A 14140-nucleotide genomic window follows, 5' to 3' on the forward strand; every position below is an offset into this window, starting at 1 on the left:
ATCTGTTACAGACAGCTCAGAACCCATTAGCCTGTATGTGAAGATTTGATTTTTTGCCCCAGTGTGGTTGACTTTACACTTACTTACATTGAAACGCATCTGCAATTTTGCTGCCCATTCTGCCAGTTTGGAGAGATCCTTCTGGAGCTCTGCACAATCATGTCTGGTCTTCACCACTCGGAAAAGTAAGATGTCGTCTGCAAACTTAGCCATCTCACTGCTCACCCCTGTCTCCAGGTCATTTATGAAGAGGTTGAAAAGCACACTGCTTTTCAACCTTTCTCCATTGTGAAAATTGCCCATTGACACCCACTCTCTGTTTCCTAGTCTTCAACCAGTTCTCAATCCAGGAGAGGACCTGCCCTCTAATTCCCTGACTGTGGAGTTTTCTCAGTAGCCTTTGGTGAGGGACCGTGTCGAACGCCTTCTGAAAGTCTAGATATATAAAGTCCACGGTTTCTCCCGCATCCACATTCCTGTTGACCTTTTCAAAGAATTCTGTAAGGTTTGTGAGGCAAGACTTACCCTTACAGAAGCCATGCTGATTCTCCCTCAGCAAGGTTTGTTTGTCTATGTGTTTTGAGATTCTATCTTTGATGAGGCATTCCACCATCTTACCCTGTATAGGTGTTAGGCTGACTGGCCTATAGTTTCCCAGGTCCCCACTCTTTCCCTTTTTAAAGATCAGTATGGCATTTGCTATCCTCCAATCCTCTGGCACGGTGGCCGTTTTAAGGGACAAGTTGCATATTTTAGACAAGAGATCAGCCACTTCATTCTTCAATTCCTTAATAACTATTGGGTGGATTCCATCAGGGCCTGGTGACTTACTGATCTTTAATTTATCAATGAGGTCTGAAACATCTTCTCTTTCAACCTCTATCTGACTTAATTCCTTGGTCAGGAGGGGCCTTTCGGGCAGCGGTCTTCTGCCCGAGGTCTTCTGCTGTGAAGACAGATGCAAAGAACTCATTTAATTTATCTGCCATCTCTAAGTTTCCTTTTACCTCCCCCTCCAAGAAAAATGCCTCCAAATCAATGCATGTGCTCAAAGAACAGTTACTGATGAATTTTTTCCACACCTTCCAAAGAACCCACAACCTTGTGTGGCAGTATCACAATGATTCTGCACCATAGTTGGGTGATGAATTGAGAGCTTCTAGTTATTTCCAATTTTTTCTTAACTTGGCAATTTTCATAAGACCGCTCTGTCAGTGTGTGCACAGACCTTGTGCTACTGGCTCTGCCTATCTGTCTTTGTATATTTTGGCCCCCTCTCTGGTGTCTGTTTGTGTTGGCTCTCACATGTGGTCATCTTGTCATGGTCCCACTTTGTGCATAAAACTATCTGGTCCTTTCCCAATCTATTTGGCTGCATATTTAAGAACCTTGGAACAGTCCTACCAGAGCAGACCAAAGTCTGGCATGGTGTCGCCAACGCTGTTCCATTATAGATGTTGTTGAGAAGCTCTCAAACAGGTTACAGATGAATTTTTTCCCTGTGTTTTGGCCAAAACCCTGTGTTTTGGCCAAGCCTCTTGAATTTGGAAGGACACTGCTCCTCTGTTGAAACAATGTTGAGGTAAATATTTCTTTACCCAGTATGTAATTAGTCTGTGGAACTCCTTGCCACAGGATGCGGTGATGGCATCTGGCCTAGATGCTTTAAAAAGGGGATTGGACAAATTTCTGGAGGAAAAGTTCATCGCAGGTTACAAGCCGTGATGGGTATGTGCAATGTCCTGGTTTTAGAAGCAGGCTACCTCAGAATGCCAAGTGCAAGACAGGGCACCAGGATGCAGGTGTCTTGTGTGCTCCCTGATGCATCTGGTGAGCCAGTGTGAGATACAGGAAGATGGACTAGATGGACCTTTGGCCTGATCCAGCGGGGCTCTTCTTATGTTAGGTACCCTGGCCACCTGTGGCCAAAGCAGGGCTGAAGAGAAGGTCCCTCTTCTCTCCCGCAGCTGGGGCTGAGTGGTAGCCTGTGTCTGGCCAGGGAGACTTCCTCCATGTCAGGGAGGTGGGGTGGGTGGGGAGGCAGCTGAGGCAGAGCCTCCCACCTGGAGTCCTTCGAAAAGCACCATGCGGTGTGAGGTGCACTCTGCTTGGGCACCTCGGTGGCGGTGCTTTTCGAAGAACTCCAGCGGGGAGGCTCTGCCTCACCTGCCTCCCCACCCTGCGCCTCACAGCTGGCAGCCCTTTTCGAAGCACTCTAGTGGGGAGGCTCTGCCTCACCTGCCTCCCCTCCACCCCACGTCCCTGCTCCACGTGCCACCTCAGAGCCACGCGGCCCAGCCCTCCTCCAGCCAGGCGCCTCTGGGCCGCCCTCCTCCTCAGCCCGGCCGCGCTTCCCTTCCGCACCGCACTCCAGGCCGGAGGCTGCCTGCAGCCGCGTACGTGAGGCAGCCTGTGCCGGGGACAGCCGAGGGGAGGGGCTGCCGAGGGGCGGGCGGCCGGGGGGAGGTGGCGAGCCCGCGCGGGGCGGAGGGAGGAGGGAGCTGAAGGGGAATTTCAAAACAAGCTTCGGAGGGAAGGAGGGAGCGAGCGGAGCGCCGCGTTGAGCGGGCGAGCGAGAGGTAAGCCGAGGCGCGCTGCACGAGGGGAAGTCGAGGGGGGCGTGGAGGCGGTGCAGCCCCGGCTCGTGCTGCACCCGGACCCCCCAGCGCCGGTTCTGCACGGCGGGGTCGCCTCCCTCGGACGCAGCTCAGGCCCCCCCCGCCGCGCGGCTTCTCCCCCCTCCGCGCAGACGGAGGCTGCAACCCTGCAGAGACCCTTCTTGGGAGTAAGCCCCATTCAAACAAACGGGGCTTACTTCCGAGTAGACGCGCACACCGGAGCAGGCGCTCGTTCTGTGCCACGAGTCCCCCTCCCAGCGCCTCTCCCCCTGCCGTTGCGGCCGCTCCTGCGAGCGCCGCCGTCACACCCTCTCCTGGCGCCCGTCCCGGGCCCCGCGCCTGCCGGCCGGCCGGCCAACCCACCCTCCTCCTCCCCCTCGCGCTCCGCTCCTGCCACGCCCCTCCCCGGGCCAAGGCCACGCCCCCTCAGTCCCTCACCCCCCCACCCGTTTCAGCTGACAGGCCCGCCTTGCTGACAGAACCGCCGCGCGCGCACCTGGGCACGTTTCGGTTACTCACCTGTGGAAGCCCCTCAGCTGCGCCTAGCGCCCTTTCCTTGCTGACAGGAGGAGTTTGCCCCGCTCAGGCTGCGAGCCTGTGCACCCCTCCCTGGGGTTGAGCAGGAATGTGTGGGGCAGGTGAGGCCCCCGCTTGCTGGGGGCAGGAATGTGTGGGGCAGGTGAGGCAGAGCCTCCCCACTGGAGTCCTTTGAAAAGCGCCCAAGCACCCACAGCATGTGGGTTGTGGAGTGCTTGCACCCAAGCACAGTGCATGGGTTGTCTCACATGGTGGCCGCACTTTTCAAAGGACAACACTGGGGAGGCTCTGGCCCACCTGCCACCCCACCTGGCACCTCACAGGTAGCAGCGCTTGAAGGACTCCAGTGGGGAGGCTCTGCCTCACCTGCCTCCCCACACACCACACATCCCTGCCAGGGATTAAGCCCCATTGACTCCAGTGGGGCTTGCTTCTGAGCTGATGTGCATAGGATTGGGCTCTAAGCCCCATTGATCCCCAATGGGGCTTGCTTCTGAGTTGACATGTATAGGATTGGGCTCTCAGCCATTTCCGAACAGTTGATTACCCATCTTTAGCGCTATCTTCTGTGGGGTTTTTCCAGCAACCAACAACCAACCAGCAAATGGATCTCATTCTTGAGGTTCCTTGATGGTATCTGTTAACAGATCCCTATCAATGAGGCTAGCAGTCATTTGGACAGTTATTGCCACTGCCTGTGCCCAGATCTCCTGGATGTGGGAGGGGGAGTTAAGGCTGGCCCTCCACTTGGGCCTGGTGGGCCCTATAAGCCAGGCAGCACTTGGGGAGCATGGCCCCCCTTCCCCCATGTCTACATCTGCCCCTGCTGCCAGCCACTCCTCCTGCAGCTGCCACTCTAGGAGTGGGGATGGCCGGCTGTGACAGGAGATAGAGGTGGCATTTGCAGCAAATGAACCTCTGCTGGGGAAGGTCAGCAAAGGGTTAGACCTGGTTGGTTCCAGATGTTGGGGGGGGAGGCTGTGTGGGGCACTGAGAAGGCAGCCTTTGGGTTGGATGCTGCAACTCTCCAGGGCAAAGTATCAAGCAAGCATCTTTTCCTCCCCTAGACTTAGCCCAATATGCTGGGGATTGAACCAGGGACCCTCTGTGTGCACAGCAGATGCTATGCAGCAAATGCTTCCAGCTGAACTGTATTGTCAGAGTGGTGTCCTTTTGCAAAACAGATGTGAGGTGGCCCCCAACCATTATACTGAAGTATGAAATGTAGGGGGCAGTTGAAGCTTAGTGGTGGAACACAGGCTGTGCGTGCAGGAGAGCCCCAGCATTGTCTTCCTTTCAAAGAACAGGCCTGGGTTGGCCAGGCGGTGCAGATGATACTGACCTGAAAGGATCAGGAACCCCTCTTGGTCTGAGGCAGGGTCATGGGTTCCCAACACCAGTGTGCAGCTACCTTCCACTGGGAGGTCTTCCCAGAAGGGTCTCTTTTGACTGACTGGCAGCGGATTTCCTCGTTCTCCCTTGGTTAGGTCTCTTTCTCTGCCCTGCTGCCTGAAATTCCTGTAACTGGAGATGCTGGCAGGGATTGAACCTGAAATATTCTGCAGGTGCAGAAAGCAGATGATCTAGTCACTGACCTCTCATCCTTCCCCATGTTACATTTTCATTTTGAAGTCAAGAGTTTTTTTTCCTTGTACACTTCTGAAGTGTGTCATCCTGCAACAATATTTTGTTCCTCTTGGATGCGTGTCCAGGGTGGCCATGTTCCCCTATGTTGCCAGCACCTTTTTTTTTCCACTGCACATTGTAGATTTATTCTGCTGTAAGTCCTGCTGAGCTCAGTGGAACTTACTCTCTCAGGTAAGAGTAGCTAGGATTTCAACCTAAGCCTTGTTGCTTGCTTTCTACTCGGGCTGTATAGGATGCACATGTAAAACTCAATTTATAGCAGCAAAGCAGATGGTTACTTACAAGTCTGGGTTATGGATCCTGAGCTCCAGACTGACTTGAGCCTGGCCACATCTCTCATTTTAGAGGCACTGAAAAGGGTTTCTTGTAGAAATTTTGTTTGAGGGTTAGTGGGCACTGCCTTGGTAAAAGGAGGGCCACATCATCTCTCTGACACTGTGTTGGAGGCCGGGGAAATAAAAGAAGTAATTTACATTTCAAATTTGAATAAATTTACATAAACAAATATATTAGAGATGGAACTTATATGAATTAATGAAGGTCTTGCAATAAAGGCCTATAAAAGGCCTTGCACAAAACAAGGCTGGCCTTCTCTGCCGCTGCTGCATCACAGACATGAAACAACAAGCAGTGGAGAAAGCTCTTGTCCTATGGCTCACGTTGGAGGTTGAACAGTCACCCTCGCACTGAGAGCAGTTGTGTTGGGCCAACAGCAAGTCTCTGGAGGACCAGCGTCTCATTGGAGACTGAGGGCTCCCTGTGGGCCAGATTGGGAGGCCTCGAGGGCTGCAAGTGGCCCCTGAGTCAGGGTTTGGGCACCCCTGATCTAAAGCAAACTTGGCTGATGCCTGTTCAGGCTTTTAATTAGAGGTTGTCCCATGTGTTGGGAGCAGCATGTCCACTCCCCCCACCCTTTTGATGTTGCATCTATTTTTCATGCTCCTTGGTGGTCCAGCTCCACTGCTGTGAATTGCAGTTTCTTTGTGCTTGGCTTCTGGTATATGCGCATTGCTTTGGTTTTTGATGTTATTGCCACATCCCCTCTCATTGACTCTCAGCTCCCTGTCCCATGAACCCTCCTGCACAGTCCTGGATTGGGTTGTCTGTTCATGTGGGAGCTGCATCTCCCTCTCACTGAATTGTCTCCCATGCCTTGCAACACATGATACAACGGCTTGCTTGCTTGCTTGTTGAATAAGCAGGTAATATACTTGGCTACATCCCCTGTGCAATCATCTGTGCTGCTGTTCCTTGCCTGTACAACTTTGCCTGAGCTAGTTCTCCATGGTGTGTTTTGATGACTGTCATTGCCCAGTTTTAGAAGTAGCTTGTGGCAAGTCAGTCACCTTTTAGGAAACTTTTCCAAAGGTGATTCCATTTTTTTTCTTAATCCACAATTGACTGACATAAGCACATCATGAGAGTTAGTTAAAATTTCTTGTGGAGTTTAAATGGTGGTAGAATTGCATTCTGCTTCTCTCTCTGGATTGTACTTGACAGTGCAGAAATCTTGTATTTGGAAGCTCCTTGCTTCAGGAGGAAAAGAAACCCTCCCTGCACATAGTTAGCATGTCATGAAGAAGGCTAGCCTAGACACTTCACCCCTGTGACATGCTAGTTTTTTTTTAAATCTTCTGGAAGATACTTTTTATTCTATAGCAGAGCATTTTGTCACAGAGTGGTACAGTACAGGAAGAAAAGTACAGGAAGTGAATTTGTTACATGCATTTGGTTAGTTTGCATTAATTTGGCAGTGGCTGCTGCCACTGTCAGTGTATTTTCAGTGCTTGTGATTTGATACATCTACCACTTAGTCCAGGGCACCATTTTCCCTATGCTTGCACTGTTTTCTAGGAAAATGAACTAGTGGTGAACTATGACAGTTCACCCGAATGATGGACACTGCTTAAGAAGTGCCTTGCATTTGAACTTTCTTCAGGTAAAAATTCTGCTGGTGCAAATATAATTTGTATCCACAAATTGGTGCATGTAATTTTGAGCATTGGGACTGCTGTGGAAGTGTACCTGCTGCAATTGGTTTGGACGTACAGTGTTCTCTTCAGGTTTGAACTTGGACGAAACCAGTCCAGCCAGTTTGCAGAAGAACCTGGTTGTGTGCAGAACAGATAGGCTTGCCCATGTGACAGCAGAAACCTGTCATTCCCCACCTATTTCCCAGGACAGTGATTGGGCTGGCACTTAATCGATGTTTAAATGGATAAGCAGACCAACGGGGTTTTAAATGGTGGAAAACCCACTTGAACCTTGGGAAGGGGGGCAAATACTGAAATCTAGGGTTTGATTTGGAGGCACACATGCCTATCATTTCATAGTGCAAAGGTGCAAGAAAGCCAGGCTGATTGCAGGGGAGGAAAAGACCTGCACTAACTCTTCATTTTAGGTACTTCTGTACTTGCCCTGTGTATGCTTTGGGCAAAGCACTCAGTTTTGCCCTCAGTTTCTTCAGCTCTAAAATGGACATAGCAGATCTCCCTTGCAGCCCTGTTGCTGGAATGAAAAAGTGAAAGGAAGTGTAAAACATTTTTTAAAGTGTTTTAGAAGTGATAGAGGAGTGACATGTTGGTACTTGCTCCTATGAAGATATGGGCTTACAGGAATGAGGAATGATCCCACCACTGCTGCCTCTGTAGGCCATGCTTTGCAAGCATTTCTCTTTCTCTCATTTTCCCTGTTGCATTCTCCGAGCCCTTCTCTGCCCGCCCTTTGCAGGCTCAGTTCTGCCTTTGGGCAGGATTGCCTCCCCCCTTGTAACAGTCTTCTCCCTGGTTCTTTGCAGGAATATGCTGAGGATATCAGATCTAAGTTTACAAGCTGCAGTCTTTCCTTAGAGAAGGTTTGTAATCCTTGCCTTTTCCTTCCTGGAGACTCCAGTGTTAACCCTTTCATGTTGCTGCTTCTTGCCTTGTTTCTCTAATGCTGGGAATAGGAAGGCCCTGCTCTAACTTTCTTGGGCAGTGATTTTCAACCTTCTTCATCTCATGGCACACTGACAAGGCACTAAAATAATAAAGGCACACCATTAGTTTTTTTACAATTGACAAGGCATACCATGCTGCTGATGGGTAGCTCACATCCCCTTGCTGGTCCTACATATAAACGATCACCCCCACCCAAATTCTCACAGCACCCCTGCGGACCATTTGCGGCACACCACAGCTGGTCTTGAGTGACTTGAGGTGTGATCCATCTCTGTTAAGTCATAGGTTGCTGACTGACTGGCTCTTGGAAGTCAGGATAGCCAAAGTTGTGTCAAGGCATCAAACACAACCACAATGTGTATTGTGTTGTCCATACTCTTTTTGCAAATCTATATATAGGGTAGGGGCTAAGGGTATAGTCCTCTGCACGCTTACCTGGAGGTAAACCCAACTGAACTATATGGGTTTTACTTCTGAGTAAATACTCATAGGATTCCACTGGATGCCTGCAATCCTATGCACACTTACAGGGGAATAAGTTTCATTGCACTTAATGGGGCTTACAAAGTCTGATGACTAGGATATTTCTGTAAGGGTGCAACAGAAGTCCCTGGCTGAAATTTCTCCTCAAGCATGAATTCACTTGGTGACAATCATCACTCAGCCTTGGCAGCAGTGTAGCTAAGGGGAGCAAAATGCTGTCTTTCATGGTGCCCGGTTATATGGACCATGGCCTCCAACCATGTGGAGGCACCGGATCTTGCATGTTTGTGCCTCCTCGAGAGTTGGCTGGGCTGGCACAGGGACGCATGCTGGCCTGCAGTGGCTGAATCCAGCCTCCACTCTGGCTGGGAGGGTTGTGTTGACCAATGCAATGGTCTGGGGTGGGTGGGGATGAGGCGGGAGGGAGGTGTTCCGGGGCGGGGGAGGGCAGGCCGTGAGCGGAAGGTGGGGCTGGGACCCGGCAGTTATGCCCAATCCCAACCCCATTCCCTGAGCAGCACAGAGCATCTTCAAGCCCTCTGCTCTCCTCTGACTTATGCCACCTCCTAAAGTGGCGCAAGTCCAAGCAGACCCATTAGGGCTGCAGTGGCTTACCTGGGGGTAAGGGGAAGAGTTTCCCCTTACCTCCAGCTGACCCACTTTGGGCCCCTATCTTGTGCTGGATATAGCCTCCTGGCCTGCCTACTGGATACATCTGTGCTGTATCTTGTGCTGGATACATCTGTACTGCTGTACATCTGCTATACTGTACTGTACTGCTGATACATCTGTACTGCTGTACATCTGCTGTACTGGATACATCTTGTGCTGTATCTTGTATCTTGTGCTGGATACAGCCTCCTGGCCTGCCTACTTCAGCACAAGGTAGGGTTGTGCAGTTAGTGTTTTGCACCCCCTAGCTATGCCGCTGAGCCTTGGTCTCTCCATCTGCAGTATGGGAGTAATGAGCTGCCTTGCAGGGTTAGTGTAAGGATTTCTGAGATATGTGTACATGTCTTGCTTTCAACACCCAGTCAGTTTTTACTGTTTTTATTATTGTAACAATAATAGTCTAGTTTGGAGAAAAAACAAAACATTGTATATAGACCTTCATCCCTGGACTTGACTCAAGAGAAAGTGGGTAAAACATACCTTGGCATTGAGCAATTGCCTCTCAGTGGCCTTTTAGCAGTTAAAAAAACAACAACGCTAAAGACATTTGAAAAGCAATGGGCAGGAGGTCTGGTCTAGAGGGTTGAGCCTCCGTTTGCCTGAAGATAACATCCGAAGGTTGCCAGTTCCAGGCCACCGACACCGTGAATGGCGAGACCTTGAAGCAGCTGACAAGCCCAGCCGAGTTATTCCACCTGCTCTTGGAGAGATGGGAGGAATCTGGAGTCCAGAAAGCGATAACAGACCATAAAAGACCCATCTGAAAGGTTCTATCTTCAAGAACCACAACATTTCTTCAATTGTGTAAAAATCCCTACGGGGATTTAGAACAGCCTGCCCATGTAAACCGCCTTGAATTAAAGTCTGAGGAGAAATCTGACGACCAAGAAAGGTGGTATATCAATGCCTGTATTATTATTATTATTATTATTATTATTATTATTATTATTATTAAAGTTTGAAATGACAAACCTGAATTTCTGCATGGTGAAGTCCAGAAGGGATTGTGAAGAGCTCCAAAAGGATCTTGCTAAATGGGGGTTTGGGTGGCAAAATGGCAGATGTACTTCTGCGTAAGTAAATGTAAATGGATGAACATTGGGGCAAGAAATCAAAACTTCACATATATGCTGATGGGTTCTGTGCTGCCTGTGACAGATGAGGAGAGAGATCTTGGAGTGCTGGTGGACAGCTCGATGAAAATGTCAACCCAGTGTGTGGTGGCAGTGGAGAAGGCCAATTCCATGCTCAGGACCATTAATTGAAAAAGAGATTGAGAATAAAACAGCCAATATTATTATGACATACAAATCAACTGTGAGGCCACAGTTCTGCATACATGGTGCATAGTGATTGCATACAGTTCTGGCCATCACATGTCAAAAAGGACATAGTAGAACTGGTAAAGGTGTAGAAGAGGGCAACCAAAATGATTAGTGGGCAGGGACACCTCCCTTTCAAGGAACAGTAAGTTCAAATAGAGTGTATGGGGCTGTTTAGGCTACAAAGAAGGTGCCTGGTGCGGGACATAATAGAGACATAAAATTACACAGGCCTACATACATTTTGTTGTCTTGAAAGGTAAACCTATTCTTGGTGCTGAATCAAAAAAATGGCATTGGTTTTGCCTGATTGGTTCAAGGAAGCCATGATGTCAGCTTCCTCACAAGGAAGCGGCTTGAATCGGCATATAAGGTGTCTATACTGTAGCCCAAAACCTGAATGAATTGGGTAAAACTAATGCAATTTTTTGATACATCACCCCAAAAATATCATAAATTTGTTCAAACATCCTTGACAACTTAAAAAAAATACATTTTTTATAAGCCTGTGTTATGCATGGGATTGATATAAGTTCCCCACCCCCTCACACAACACCAGAACCAAGGGACATCCACCAAAATGATGGGAGTGATGGGGGAGTTAGAAAAGACAAAATAAAATATTTTTTGTCCAGCAAGTACTTAATCTGTAGAACTCCTTGCCACAGGATGTGGTGATGGTACCTGATTTAGAAGACTCTAATGGAATTGGACAGATTTATGAAGGAAAAGTCCATCTTAGGTTACAAGCCATGATGGCTGTATGCAGCTTTTGGGTTTTAAAGTTAATTATCTCTGAATACCAAATGCAAGGGAGTGGCAACAGGATGCAGGTATCTTCTTGCCCTGTGTGCTCCCAGAGCTGCCTGGTGGGCCACTGTGTCATACAGGAAGCTGGACTAGATTGACCTGTGGCCTGATTCAGCAGGGATATTACAATCTCTGAAGCTCTGTAGTTTTGCAGTGATAAAGGGTTTTTTCATACTTATTTAGGTTTTAAATACCATGGCATTTTGTCTGAGAGATATATCCTTGAAATGGTTTTTACAGTTGCCTCTGAAGGTTAATTTTCATTTGTAATTCATTGGGCATATCACACTTTTGGGAATGCTTCAATAAATGGCCTTTTTTGCACCTTTTGCAATTCACCTCATTTGGTTTCCTAAGATGTTCCTTACCCAGTGGCTAGTCACTTAAGATGCAATTTAGAGCATAAGCTCCCCAGTGGAAGCTGTCCTCTGGTGGTTTGTGATGCACAGTACTTTGTACTGATCACATTGCACAGCTAAGAACAACCCTGTTGTCTCTCTGTGGAGGCTGGATGCAGAAGCCTGTTGTTCCTGAGATATGGCATGGCAGTCTTTGGCCTTCACCCACTGATGCAACGAGCAACTCAGGACTGTTAGTGGTATCCTGTTGCCAAGGAATTAATTGTGTGGACGGCTCTCTGTTGCTTGGTGCCTGAGGAGAAGTGGAAGCCAAGTGCCTATGGGGAGAATGAGGCACAGAGTAAGAGATTAGGCTGGTTAGCCTCTCTCCTTGCTTTGCAAGGTTGATGCAAGCTGGTTTGACGCACGCGCAAGGAGGTGATAGACAGGACTATCTTCCAAGTGCCAGTTGGGTGTGCCACTTCAGAATACTCTTCTGTATCAAAACAGCAGCAGCAGTGTTCCCTGCAAGTAGGGAAGTGGCAAATTGAAAAGACAGGTTCTGGCCCACCTCGCTCCTTCCTGCCATCTGAAGTGGTTCAGTCTGTTCTGTTGCCTTGTTCTGTCCAGCTTTGGGAATGGCAACCTGTCTGTCTGCCCATAGCCATCCCTGAGCAGCAAGTTGGCTCAACTTGTTGCTTCCTCCCTGTCCCCTCACTTGCTGCACCTTCCTCCGTGCATGGGTCTCCTTGGCCAACTTTGTATGGTGTGGGTGTGTGTTTTATTTGGGTGGGGGGCAGTGAGCAGGACTGCAACCCATAGCAAGTAAAAATTGGGTCCTGGAACCTTCAAGGATAACAAATGGAAGCTTTGTTGGTTGCCTCATGGTGTTGATTTGTTGGTGAGTTGGTGAGTAGCTTGACATTGTGTTGGATGTTTTTCCTGTTTAAAAAGACACTTATCTTACCGCCTTTCTGTTCAGCAGCCTGCACTTATTTTCAAAGATTTTAGCCTTGCTGTGTCTGAATGTGCAAAGCAAGCAAGAACAGTACCTTACTTTGTTCATCAAGGCAATTGCTCCAGGAGGTGGGTCTCTCCTGTGGCCAAGAGAAGAGGACTTGCTCAAAGATACTGAGCTAAGATCTGCACCTGGTTCTATCAATCATGACCCAGTAAAGCGTTCTGCAGGTTGTCCTGGCTCTCACATTGGCTGCTTCCTCTAGCAATCTCAGCTCCTGAGCTTCCTTGTGATTGCTACTTGCCAGGCTGCGTGCATTGAGTTGGGACAGACGCAGAGCTATGCAGAATGAAGATGCATTTGATCTCCCCGAAAAGACAATTGAACAGAATGATTCCCAGGGCAAGTTGGAGGATACAGCTGGGCTGCCAGGGATTCTGTGTGAAGTACTGTGGATGGTGAAGTTCTGTGTTCCTTTAGTCCTGGTGATTGTGGAGTTGCATTTAAAGTTTTTGCAACCAATGGCCCCAGCTTTCTATTGGCTAAAAGTAGCATATGGTTAAGTGTGTGAGCCTACAGTCCCTTGCTGAATACCAGCTCAGCTAAACTAAGTGGATGGCTTAAGGCAAGTATCTTTGCCTCAGTTTTCACACCTGTCATATAGGGATAATAATATATATCTAGTTATTATGTTTAAATCTTTTCCTTTCTCCAAGTTGCTCAGGGTGGCATATACATCCCCCCATTTTTTCCTCACAACATTTTGTGGCATGATTATATGTGTGTGAGCATATGATAGTTCATCTTCTTCCAACGCACCTTCTGGGAGGAGGGCATACTGCACGTGCTCAGAAGTATGGGGGTATTACTCTACACATTTCAGAGTTTACCCCTGATTAGAACATGCTTGCCCAGTGATGATTTGCAGAACTTTTTGCTTTTAACAGGTAGGACTGCATGCTGACTTTTTGAATTAGAAGTGAGACTTCTCTTTACCCAGCAGTGGCTTATCCTGTCTCAGAAAGGCATCTCTCAGCTTTGTGACTAGTTTCCTGCCAGCGCTGCCCCTTGGGGACTGCGTGGGCATCAGTTTTGCTTGTCTTGCCATCCTCTTAGACAACATTAGTTTAAAAAAGACCCATTGGTTAATGCAGAATAAATGACTCTTACTGTACTGTAGAAAATAGCATCCCTTGAGTAATGCAGTCCTTGCTTGAAGCCACCCACATTTGGGTCTTGAGCAGGGGGTCTCCAAACCCTGACCCGGGGGCCAGATGCGGCCTGCAGCAAGCCTCTTTCCGGCCCACGACCAACCTCTTATCCCCTGAAAGCCTCTGGCCCACACAACTGAACATGACCAGAACTGTGCTCTGATTGTGTCTGGAGGGTGTTCTGAGGGCCAGAGAGGTTGAATGAATGAGCCCATTCATTCATTTATTCACTCATCTAAGTTCCATCTCTAATTTATTTAAATTTTATATTTAAATTCTTTCCGGCCCTCCACACCACGCCAGATATTTGATGCGGCCCTCTGGCCAAAAAGTTTGGAGATCCCTGGTCTTGAGAACTGGACTTTCCTTTGACAAAGTGTATTCCTAGACTGACTTCATCCCCAACACTTCTCTTTTTTTCCTAAAACTAGACGCAACTGCCAACATTTATGGGACTGTTTGTCAGGGATGAGGGTTTTCTGGAAAATTTTAATTGGAAAGTTTTCTAATAACTTAAATTCGACACATTGCCTAATACCCCACATTGTCTACATATTTCAATGTTTTTCTAACACCTCAGAGTATTTGAACTGAAATTTGATTAC

The 14140-nt window shown here is 48.4% G+C and overlaps 1 protein-coding gene across 2 annotated transcripts in view; it reads left to right on the forward strand.

Moving 5' to 3' along the window:
* The first annotated feature begins 2516 nt into the window (after positions 1-2516).
* The window catches only part of ZNF395 (zinc finger protein 395), a 29867-nt gene continuing 18243 nt past the window's right edge, over positions 2517-14140 (forward strand). Inside the window, exons 1-2 of one of the 2 annotated variants that reach the window (XM_066611976.1) lie at positions 2517-2579; positions 7600-7656. The gene's annotated coding sequence lies outside the window, so the exon portion shown is untranslated. The remainder of the gene's footprint in view (positions 2580-7599; positions 7657-14140) is intronic. The other variant, XM_066611975.1, reaches the window with a different exon arrangement.

This window comes from Tiliqua scincoides, chromosome 1 (genome assembly GCF_035046505.1).
Source record: "Tiliqua scincoides isolate rTilSci1 chromosome 1, rTilSci1.hap2, whole genome shotgun sequence".
In the NCBI taxonomy this organism is placed as follows: Eukaryota; Metazoa; Chordata; class Lepidosauria; order Squamata; family Scincidae; genus Tiliqua; species Tiliqua scincoides.